Source organism: Corapipo altera, unplaced genomic scaffold (assembly GCF_003945725.1).
Source record: "Corapipo altera isolate COAL_440 unplaced genomic scaffold, ASM394572v1 77b, whole genome shotgun sequence".
NCBI lineage: Eukaryota > Metazoa > Chordata > Aves > Passeriformes > Pipridae > Corapipo > Corapipo altera.
In genome coordinates, this window is record NW_020884933.1 from 2,692,072 (window position 1) to 2,703,996 (window position 11,925).

The 11,925-nt window shown below is 57.4% G+C and overlaps 2 long non-coding RNA genes across 2 annotated transcripts in view; one reads left to right on the plus strand and one right to left on the minus strand.

Annotated features, from left to right (window-relative positions):
• LOC113954839 overlaps nt 1-2,944 on the minus strand; it is a 3,361-nt gene extending 417 nt beyond the window's left edge. The window contains exons 1-2 of the long non-coding RNA XR_003530351.1: nt 2,745-2,944; nt 1,727-1,819 (exon numbers count right to left, since the gene is read on the minus strand). This is a non-coding gene — a long non-coding RNA (uncharacterized LOC113954839). The remainder of the gene's footprint in view (nt 1-1,726; nt 1,820-2,744) is intronic.
• Nucleotides 1-11,925, plus strand: part of LOC113954838 — a 31,320-nt gene that overhangs the window by 1,737 nt on the left and 17,658 nt on the right. The window lies entirely within an intron of this gene.

The following is an 11,925-nucleotide window of genomic DNA, read 5'->3' on the forward strand; positions in this document are numbered from 1 at the left end:
CTGCACATGGCACCGGGAACAGGGAGATGGGACACCCAGAGCCCCTGGGAGCTGCACATGGCACCGAGAACAGGGAGATGGGACACCCAGAGCCACTGTGAGCAGAACAGGGAGATGGGACACCCAGAGCCACTGTGAGCAGAACAGGGAACAGGGAGATGGGACACCCAGAGCCACTGGTCACCCAAGGCCACAGCTCTGGAGGTGACACTGAAACAGAGGAAAGACTTTCTGCAGGTGTTGGGAGGGACGTGGGGATGGGAGCATAAGCATGGAAAGCTTTTCCTCTCAAAGCTTTTCCTCTCTGCAAAGGTTGTTTTTAATTATAGACTATTTCAGGTTTAGGGATGTCTGGCTTGTGACTTCAGCCCTGTCACCTCCGTGGCTCTGTCACAGTGTGACACAGGTCTCTGAGGGAGGCTGCCCAAGGTAAAAGTTTCTGTGCAGTCTGGAGAGCTCTTGGACTCTTGGGAACACTTTTATGGTCAGCCAGATGCGTTCAGGGCAGAGCAGAGTGTTCCCCTGCCATCTCATAAACCCGCTGCTCGTGTGTGGGGCTGCCCCAAACCAGCCTGAACTGTCCTGAAGGGCTGATTAGAACTGGGCTTAGGGAACCACCCATCCCAGGGCACAGAGTTCACCAGGAGGGCCCACACTTAGCAAGGGCCTGTGCAAAGCAGGCAGGAATGGCTGTGGGTACACACAGTGGGGCACAGTGCTGCCCAAACTCACCTGGTCCATCCCAAATCCCACATCCGTCGGCCCCGGGGCTTGGGGGCTGTTTCTTTAGGGAGCTGCTCATCACTTCCAGGGTCAGAGAGGGTTTGCCACCCCCCCCAGGGCCGACACAGCCCAGAGCACAGCCCAACCCTCCTTCCCCTCAAGGATAACCCTCCCACTGACTTCAAAGCCAAGGCAGCTTGAGAGGACAAAGAGGAGCATTGTGACCGACAGCACTTGGGGACACCGCACACGAGTTGTTTGCGGAGATCCCAAATCCAAGAGCATTTTCGCAGCTTGGCTTAAGTGTGCAGAGAGCAGGCAGAACCGAGGAGGAAAAGAGCTGCTCGAACTAAAGTAGGAGCATCCACATGGGGGTTTGCATCCAGATTCACTCAGATCCGGCGCAACTTCCACACGGGGACGAAAAGCTCAGGTGCAGTCCCAGCTCGGAGGCTGCGCCAGGAACGGGGACCTGGGCGCAAGAGGCTTCAGCAGCAGCTGAACCGGCGCCTTTGGGTGCCCTCGGTGCGGTGCAAAGCACGGGATGAGGCTGCTCCTGGCTCGGCTCCCGCGGCTCTCCCGCCTGCCCGTCGTCCCGGGGGTGGGAGCGGCCGCAGGGCTCTCTGTGGAGCCGGCGTTCGCAGCCCCGGCTCCGGCACAAGGGAGCACGTCCCCTGTTAATCAGCATTTAATTAAAGGACATGCTGACATTTGGAAATCAGAAACAAGTCTCCTGTGTGGGCTGCCTCTCTCTGCCGCTCGCCTCTTCTCTGAATCACTCCCTGACATTTTGCCAGATTAGGATGTGACTCTCTCTCTCTCTCTCTCTCTCTCCTTCCTTCCTTATAAAAATAAATTGAAAAGGAGAGGCAAAGCCAGCGCTGCTCCTGAGGGAGAGGACACAGGGGACAGGGATTCGCTGGGGAAAAGCTCCCGTTATTCCTGGTCCTCCAAAGACCCTGATGTGGAGCAGGACAGGGATGCTGAGGCGGGGGGTACTCACTGTGTCCCCGCGGGGCAACTGGTTCTGCCTCTCCAAAACCACTCGGAGAGCCGTGCAGGCATCTCGGGTCCCACAGCAGCCCGGGGGACGGGGCTGAGGGAATCACAGGCAGGAGGTGTGGGTGCTCGGCAGGGAAACAGGGAGTCCCTTGGAGACTTGGAGAGCCGTGGGTGGGGCAGGAGGGAAGGACAGGGCTGGGGAGACTCTCGGAATGACCCCGCTCCCAGTGTCACTCCGGGCACCAGGCTGGGGGCAGGGGGGTGAGCCCTGGCTGGCAGCACACAGGGACGGGACAGCCGGGCTGGGGGGGCCCCTCTCCCCACAGACCCCCGGGCGGGACCCTCCTTTTCCCTCAAGTTTCCCCTCACCGGCCACCCCCTCGCAGTGAAGCCCCCCCCTGTGCCCGCCACGTCCCCCCCGTGTACCCTCCTGTGCACACGCGGTGAGCCCGGCGTGGACCCCACATGTTACCTCCCGGGTGTCCCTCTGCCCCCCCAGGTACCCCCCCGGCGAATCCTCCCGTGTACCCCACGTGTCACCCCCCGGGTATCCCTGTGTCCCCCCAGGTACCCCCCGGGGAATCCCCGCGTGTCCCCCCGTGTATCCTCCTGTGTAACCCACATGTACCCCCCTTGTGCACCCCGAGTGTCCCCCCCGTGTCCCCCCCTTCACTCTGTGCGTGTCCCACCCCCCGGTGCCGCCCCCCCCCCAAGCGGGACCGGGCATCGCGGGGCCGGGGGTCCCTTCCCCTCCCGGCCCGGGAGCGGGGGGTCCCCCGGCTCGTCCCTCCACCCACCCCCGCAGGGTCCCACCGTGGTGTCCCCCCCCCCCTCCTCCCGCACCTTCTGCCGCGCTGAAACCGGGCCAGCGAGTCTGTTTATCTGCTCGCCCATTCCCGAGCTGGGAAATGCAAACAGCAGCGAGCGCCGGGGGAGGGGGGGGGGATTGGGGGGAACCCTCACCGTTCGCTTCCCCTCGGCTGCTCATTTCAACCTTCTTTCAAGCAGAAATTACTCACATTAATCAGGAGTGGGAATGTGTTTGCAGCCCTGCAGATTTGGCAGCGCGGAATCAAATTCCATCAGTAGCAGCAGGAGGACGGGAGCCTGTATCTGCTGTGCACAGCCTAATAGAGCCATTGCCGGGGGAAATTGGATCCGAGAGCTCCCCTAAATTAATCTACCCTTTAAAAAAATGCCAGGAGATCTACATGACGAATGAGCGTTTGCAAGGGGAACAGATGCAAACACCCCGCGCATCACATCGGGCTGGAGCTGCCCCGGGGCCGGCAGCTGCGGGGGGAGAGGGACAAAAAAAACCTCCAGGAACTGGGTCCCTGGACCTGCAATCCGGGTGGGGAGAGCTGCGGGGACAGCAGAGAGGAGCAAAACTCTTAACAGATCATTGAAGGCTCACGGAAAGGAAGGGAGGGGTCGTTGTCCCAAATCTGGGTTCTTTCTCCCAGTGTGCAAGAAGCTGATCCACACACGGGGTTGAGGTGTCTGATTTATTCACAGTTCTCTGCAGAAAGGGGTGCTGGGGGGTCACCCAAACTCTGCAATAATCACAGAATGGTTTGGGTTGGAAGGGACCTTAAAGCTCATCCAGTGCACCCCCTGCCATGGACAGGGACACCTTCCACTGGCCCAGGTTGTTCCAACCTGGCCTTGGACACTTCCAGGGATGGGGCAGCCACAGTTTCTCTGGGCAACCTGTGCCAGGGCCTCCCCACCCTCCCAGGGAAGAATTCCTTCCCTGTATCTAACCTAAATTTCCCCTCTGTCAGTTTGCACCCCGTACTCTTTGTCCTGCCACTCCAGTTCCTGAGGAAGAGACCCTCCCAAGCTTCTTTACAGCCCCTTCAGGTGCTGTGAGGTCTCCACACAACCTTCTCTTCTCCAGGCTGAACAGCCCCAGTTCTCTCAGCCCACCTCTGTAGGAAGCCCCCCCTTCTCCTGCTCCCCAGGATCGGTGCCAGGAGCTCAGAGCCGTCCCCAGCACATGCAGAGGTGCCATGGGGCAGCCAGGAGAAGCCCAGAGAGGCAGAGCCAGGGCTGTGGGGCAGCAGCAGGTGCTGCCAGGCTGCTCCCACCACCATCCCACCGTGGCAGGGGGGAAATCAGGGCGGGGGGGGTTCCTGGGGTCCTGGCTCCGTGCCGGGGGTTGGGGCGCAGCTGCCACGGCTCCTCTGCTGTAATAGAGCTGCTGCTGCTGCTGCTCCAAGGTGATTGCTGCTTTATTGGCTTATTTTTAGTCGTGTGGCCGCGTTGGGAGCAAGATGGATGGGGCTTGTCTTGCCTTGGGAGAGACTTTTGTTGCAGCAGGAGCCCGGGCACGAGGCGGGAGCGACTGCTCTGAGAGCTGCCTTGGAAACGGAGGGAGTGAAGCTCCCCAGGGCAGGGAGGAGCTCTCCAGCCCCCCATTCCTGCCCCAGGAAGGGTCTGTAGGGTGGGCATAGAGGGGCCAGGCCAGATATGTGGGCTTCTTGCTGCTGGGCAGTTACCTCCAGTGGAGGACCCCCAGTTGTGGGGGGTCCCACAGACACATGTAGAAAAATCCAAGAACCCACGTGGTGGTCAGGGTCCTGTCTGCCCTGAGGGTCTCCCATTCCAGGGGTCTGTCTTCTCACAATCAGACAGTGGGAATGCTGCTGGGCCCATCTCCAGGAGATGCCCACCTGGGCAGGGCTGATCCCTGGAGGGGAGGGCAGTGCCCTGCTCCTTGTCCGAGCTCCGTGTGCGAGTTGGGTTTGCAACCCAAGCGGATTTGTGTGGTGGCAACTGGGACAATAAATCTTTCCTGGGTGAGTTTTGCTCCCTGATTAGATGTGCTGTTGTGGGGTTTTGTTGCAGGAGGTTTGTTCTGTTGCCTACAGAAAAATCCAGGGCCAGGTCTCAGGATTTTATGGCAACGGGAAAGCAAAAACAGGTGGGGAGCTGGATGAGGAAGAGTGTGAGCTTGTTTAAAGAATCAGGAGTGTGTGGACAGTGTGTGGCAATAACTGGGTATCTCTGTGTCCCCCCCAGTCCCATGGGGACGTGTGTTGCCCAGGGAGCAGAGCCTGAGCACCCAAGCTCGTGTCTCCTGGTCCTGTGGCTCCTCCTGGAGTGGTGGGAACTGTGGCCAGCGAGGCCACAGGGAATATTGATTGGTTTTCCAGTGTAACCTGACAGAGCCTATTCTGCTGATGTAATGAAGATGGATGATCCCATCCTCCCTCACTGGTGCTTTGGGGAAAGGGAAAATTATTTTCTGCATCCTGGAGGGATGTGCCACAGTCCTCCTGTACCTCAGCTCATTTCCACAGCTCCTGCTGGTTTTCTCTGCTTTCCATGCTCGTGGTTCTCTGCCTTCCCGTGTCCCAGCACTGCACTGTCTCATCCCACCACATGGATCTGGTGCTCAGGCTGGGGAGCAGCTGAGCCTGGCCCAGACCATCAGGGGTGCAGACCTTGCTGCTGGGATGAGCTGGTAGAGGGCTTGTTGCAGGTGGAATTCCTTTTCCCGTGGTGGAAAGCTCTCCCACCGGGCCTCACCACAGCCAGAGTCCCGATCCAGCCTCTCTCCACAGCTCACCTCTCCCTCCTCCTCTGCCTTTGCTCCGTGTCTCCTGTTCTTCCTTTGCTTCTCCCACCAGTGTCCACCTGCACGTGCGTCTCCTCCTCGGGGCTGAGGCAGCCCAGCAGCCCTGGGCACCCCAGCTGCCAGCCCAGCTTGCTGCAAACACATCCCACCTCCCACACACGGGCAGATCTCCCACTGGTGAGCCCAGTTCCTGAGCCCAGAGCCTCATCTCTGGACCTGTTCAATGCCAAGTGAGGTTGATGAGCTCCTTCCACAGCCTGACCTGAGCGTTTGGGAAAGTGCAGCCTGACCAGCAGTGATGAATCCACCTCTCTGCTGTGACACCAGGCTCGAGCACTCACCTGGCACAAAGCATTTATGTACAGTCATAAAAGTGATTTAAAATTGGGCAGGGGTTTAAAAGAAAAAAAAACAACCCAAGCTCACCAATTCTTGGGTCTGTATTTCTTCTCGTAGCCTTTACCCTTCGGGTTTCATGTTTTCAGGCTTTTCTCAACAAACAGCACAGTTGGAAATGCTACAGTGTTTTTCTGTCAGAGCTGAGAATCCTCCAGAATCACGGGGCTGTGGGAAGAAAAAGGAGTACCAACTGCTGGAATGCACGAGGTGTGATCTCCAGAGCCGCCAGCACCTCTGCAAAGGAACCATCCCTGCTTCAGGAACCTGCTGAGTCTCATTGCTGTCCTCTGTCAGATCCAAACCCCAGTGGCTTCCCAGACCTGGCATTCCAGGTCTGACCCCCTCACTCGGCACCTCTCTCACTTCCAGCTGAGCTTCCATCCCGGGAAAACACCCAGTTGTGAAGCAAAGATTTCCCAGGATGCAGAGAGCCAGTGATAACCACAGCCCACGTGTTAAAACTCAGAGCCTCTTAAGGCTGTTTTTGGGTGGGATCTCTGGCATTCCGGCCAAGTTCTACGAGGGGATGAATAAATTCCTGTAAAACCAGGGGGAAATAATCCTGTAGCAAACACATGGCACCTTTTCAGCCTCATGAGTCCACTTGGATATTCATGGCAGGGCAATTATTCTTTTTCCCAGCTCAGGGAACTAATTTCCTAAGTAGTACAACTCCACCACCAGAGGAGAGCTGGTCAGGGCATTAGGGAGGAGAGGAAACCACAGTGCTCAGTGATTTTGAAGTAAATACTTTAAAAATAAGGCACCCCAAGCACCTGCCTGTCGCTGGATGCAAACAAGGCATGAACACAGCGATGAACTTTTTGGTGGCCTGGGTGGCATTTTTGTAGTGGGGTCATTTTGGGGAAGAGCTTCAGAGGGTCCAGGTTGCCAGGAGCACATCCACGTGTTCCACAGCCACCTTTTCCTCCTGCTCCCAGCAGACAACTTCAGCCAAACATCTGGCAAAGCTGTGGCCCCGTGGCAGGCCAGGCTGACAGTTCCTGGGAGACCAACCCCCCCGAAGCACCATTCCTTGGTGGGAGCTCACTCACAAAGGCAAGGAAACGGAAGCAAATCTTACATGACACATTTATTTTTGTCATCTATTTATTAGCTCAGAGCAAAAGTCCTGCTGCGCTGCATTCTGGGGATTATGCAAATGAGGGACATCAAGACAATTAAAAAAAAAAAGAAGCCCAAGTGAGCACAATGTCAGAGCTGGAGCAGATGCTGAGGGGCAGCACAGCCCCCCCTGACTGCTCCTGGCCTGCTCCAGATCCAACACATCACCCCATCCAAACCCTCCCCGTGTGGACAACCCAGCCAAGCAGCTCATTAGGCCCAGCAGTTAATGAGCTGCCCAACACACCTCCCAGGGTGTTGCCCTCATCTGTAGCCCCGTCCCTGTTCAGGGGAAGGACGTGTGGGATGGACCCTGCTCCGAACTCATCCCACCTCGATCGCTGCGGCCAAAATTAACACTTAGAATCGGGTTTAAGGGGTCGTTTAGGGGGCTGCCCACAGTGCAGAGAGAAGGGATGGTCTTTGTCCCCCCAAAAAGGACCTCCTGTGTCCCCACGGGGGAGCAGCCCGGTGGAAGGTGAGGTAATGCCCTGCTCATGCCGGGTCGGGCTCTGCCACGGGAGGAGGATCTGGCGCCCAAGCCTGGCTAAATCCCCACTGAATCACCCGTTGTTACACTGACAGCTCGGGATTTAGGAGAGCTGAAGTGGATGGGTAGCAATGAGCTGCGGGAGGAAAAGAGAAAAAAAAAAAAACAAGGTCCCAAATCCGACTTGTCTTTGCTTTGCTTTGCCAAGCCCCGGAGGGCTCGGGATGTGTGTTTGGGATTTAATCCTGTCTGAACCCCTCTACTTTGAGACAGAGGTGGAGGGAGAGCTTAAGGCGGCTGAAGTGCATGTCGAGAGCTGCTCCCAAGGACAGCTCCTGCCCCGGCTGCTCCTGGAAGCGGGAAAACGTTTCCCAAAAGCCTGTGGAAGAGCAGAGGCAGGCTGGCGCTGGGAGACAGGCAAAGACGCAGGGAACAGCCAGGGAAACACGCTCGCATCCCCACTCCGCTAATTACACTCATTAGGGAAGGAATGCTGCCTCCGATTTCGAGCTCCACCAGCTATTTTTAATCCCCCTGCCTGCCGAAAGCGCGCACCGGAGACCTCGGGTGGGTTTTTTTTTTTTGTTTTTTTTTTTTTTGGTTTTGTGGGGTTTTTTTCTTTTCTTGCTGGAAACGGGGATTTCTCCTCCCAGGTCAGAGGCTCTTTTGTGTCTGCTCGGCTGGGAGACGGGGCCGGAGACAAAGCAGGAAGGGAGAAAAGAGGGAGAGAGGCGAGCCGGGGCGAGCCGGCATCCCTGCCCCGGGGAGCGGGATGCGGGAAGCTGGAAGGGATGCAGAGGAGTGCGCGGCTCCGGTGGGGAGAGATAATTTATGCACAACCTCAGCTCGGGGTTGCGGGCGGCCGTCCCCAGCCGGCGTGGGAGGGAGGGAGGCCTCTCCCCATCGCCCCTTCACCCGCCTCCTCCCGCCCCGCAGCCACACACAGCCACACAATCCCCTCACAATTAGGAAGACACCTATTCAGCACCGCTCTGGCATCGCTGGGCTTTTGTTCCTTCTCTTCTCCGCTGGCAAAGCTCTCTCTCCCTTCCCTCCGCTCGGCTCTGAGCAGCGCCCGGCGGTTCCTTAAGTTGCTTTTTTCGTAATCTCCACCAAAGAATCGCCGGAGTCCCGCGGTTGAGGCTGCAGGAGGAGAGAGAGGAGGAGGGGGAGGCCAAAAAAAAAAAAAAAAAGGAGGAAAAAAAGTAAGACGGCGGTTTTTTTTGTTTTTTTTTTTTTTCCTTTCTCTCTTTCTTTGTCTGGAGTGTTGCCTGGAGGAGTTGTGTGTGTGTGAGGGTGAGCGGGAGCACTGGCTGGGATGGGATCGGCGAGGAGCACATGCAAACCACCCGCAGGGCACCTGAACCCCCCGCTCCGGGAGTGTTACCTGCGCAGCATCCCCGGGGATGCCTCTCTAGGAGCATCCCAGAGCAACCCGAGCCCTTTATCCCTCGGTGGCGTGGGTCGGAAATGCGTTTGTGCGTGTGGATGTGCAGCTTTAAGCCTGTTTGCAGTGTTCTAGCTGAGGGGTGGCACTGGCTTGCTGTAGTTCTGTTCTTGTGGAGGTAGCGGATTAGCTGGGAAAATTTAAATGCTCTTTCTTTTAAGTGAGAATAATCACCAAGTTGTCAAAATTCATCCCTACGTGAAGGTTTGTGAGGGTGTGTGTGGGTATATTCATGTATATTTGCATTACTTATGTTGACACAGAATTACATGCAACACATGTTAACGTTCTTATCGGCTAAATTACACGTGAGCTCATTAACTGTTGGATTCCAGTGCTGGAATGAGCGTTCCTGCATATGAATATGTGTTTGTGTAATGATAGATGATATCAGATACATAAAACTTATCGTGTAGGGTAAGTTTTTTTGTCTTACCCAAGTGGCAGCCGTGTGAGGGGGGCGGGTTGTAGGACTGGGGGGGTGTGTGTGTGCAAACACTTTGGCATTGTTTAGAGGGGGTATAAAACCCGCGGATCGGCTCCTGTCTGCAGGCAAAGAGAAACTCTGCCCGGTGCAGAGGTGAATTTGGGTTTCTGAAGGGCAAAGAGCAGATTTTGGGAGTGCCTGTGCCTTGCTGAACCTCCCCGAACCCTGCGAGGAGGTGCCGGGGTGGTCGGCAGAGCCGGGCGTGCCGTGGAACTGCAGCCGAGCAATCCTTCCTTCCCCTGGCTGCAAACTTGCGGCTCCAACAGCAGCGCTGGCATTGGACACATGGAGAGGGAGGCTCCCCGGGTCCTCTCCGATGAGGTAATCCCAAAGAAAGATAAGGGAAGTGGTGCATGTGTTAACCTGAGCGGTGATGTCAGCGAGGGGAAAGGAGATTATTTACTCGGAGGTAGGAATTGCCTTGATTTCAGTGTCTGATTCCCGCCGTTATTCCAGGAGTGCCAGGGTACCCTCGCCAGGGTGAGGGGGTCCTGAGGGCTGGGGAGGGGGTCTGGGGAGCCCAAATGGGTCGCAGTGGCTCGTGCAGTGATTTCAGCACTCTGTGTGTGTGTGTGTGCCAGTCCTGCTGCACTCACGTGTCTGGACTGCGATAGCCCGTTAAGGAGGAGGAGAATTTTCCTCTGCCAGAAGCTTCAGTGACAGAGAGGAGAGGGGAAGGTGGCAGAGCCTCCAGACCCCCCTCCAAGGAGCGGGCTGGGGGTGCCCAGAGGTGCCCGAGCGATGTCCCCTCCTGGTTTTTGCAGAGGTCTGTGTGTCCCCAGGGAGTGGTGGCAGACCTTCAGCAGCAGGGCTGGGTGGGACCAGGGCTGGGATGGCTCCAGGCAGGGGGAACAGGTTCAGGTGCAGGCTTGAGAAACCTCCACACTGCGTTTATGGGGCTGGTTTTCCCTCCAGGTGTGGCTGTGCCTTGAGGGGGGGGAGCAATGGGACCCCGGTGCCCTGCCCAGGGGGGTGAGAGCAGTGGAGGAAATGCCTCCAAAGCAGAAAAGAGGCACTTTTCTCCAGCAGAATTTCTCCTCGTGCTAATGGATGTCACATTAAGGCACGAGCCTGCAATGACTTGTCAGCAGAACATGATAAATGGCTGGAAACAGGGACCAGCAGGGCCGGGAGCAGCCGAAACACAAATCTCTCATGTCTGTCTCACCTTGGGCCTGACACCCAGGATGCATCCATGATGCTCCCTCCCCCCTCTCCAGCTGTACAACCTGCCCCTAGGATGTTCCCTCTCCAGGGGCTAATCCATGTGCTGTGTCCTGTTCCAGCCCCACATTTCCCACACACAGTGCCCTTGCCTTGCCTGTTGCTCTGAGCTGCAGAGGACAGCTCCAGGCTCAGCCTGGGTTTGGCACTCAGGATCTTCCCCCCAGCCAGGGGAGAGCCTGCAAAGCCCAAACCAAGAGCCAGCTTGGCCTCTCAGTGCCCAGACAGGGTCCTCCAAAACCCAGGATGAAAAACTGTGCAAGGTTTAACCCCTCTGTGCCTCACACTGGTGCAGGATGGCAGCTCGCATGTGGGTAAGACCATCAACCCCCCCTGTTTCCATCCCAGTCATCCCAGCTTTGCTAATCCTCCCTGGCCTGCAATGGGGAACATCAGCAGGGACACAGGGGGAGGGGCCCCTCAGCCCCACAGCTGCCACCTCTCCCTGCCCCACTGGCCTCCCTCGTGCATCCAGAGGGCAATTCCCAGTGGGAAGCACACCAGTGGTGCAGCCAGACAGGGTTGCACAGGGTGGAACATCTGCCAGGAATCCTCTGTTGCGTGTTCAGGTTGAGTCAGGGGGGCTCTGGGGGTCAGGGCAGCTGCTGGACCACAGTCTGGTCCTGGGTGGGCACAGTTAAACCCTCTTAAAGGGTTAAACCCTCTTTGAGCCCAGTGCAAAGCCATGGTGTGAGTTCCAGATGAGCACTGGCAGCTGTCCCTGCTCCTGTCCCAGGAGAGAGCTGGGGCTGGGGCTGTTTGAGCTCGTGCATGTGATGGTGAAGTCACATGAAAGGGGGTTTGGGGTCTGCTCTCTGAGGGGCCCTTAGCAGGGCCCCTTCCCCCAGCACAGCCGGTCCCTTATGGACTTATTGACTGACTGTGGTGGGAGATGGGCTGATCTCTTCTTCTTCCCAAGCTTGTGGTCAGGGTGATGTCTCTGAAGTGACTGGACTCACCTGAGACAGGTTTGAGCCCTTGGAAGTGCCTCCCAGGGGAGCTGAGGTGGCCACTCTGGTGATGCTCATCCTGCCTTCGCTTTTTACCTCTGGACAAGCGACCCCACACCCTCACAGAGCTCCTCCCTCACCTTCCCCCTCTCATTCCTCCATGTCTGTGTTCCCTCTGCTCTGGTTGTTTCTGATCACTGAACCCTTCAGATGGTCTTTCTCTTCTCCCAAGTCCAAGCTGCTGGAGAACCAAGAGGAGCAGTGCTCACCCTCCTCTCCTCATCCTCCTCCTCCTCACCGGGGACCAGCCCCTGGGGCATGTGGGACAGCTCAGATGGAGTCCCCAAATCCCTGCCAGAGCCAAACAATCGATCCCCATATCGCTGCCAGAGCCAAACCATTGATCCCCCATCCCTACCTGAACCAGGCCATTGATCCCCCATCGCTGCCAGAGCCAAACCATTGATCCCCCATCCCTGCCAGAGCCAAACC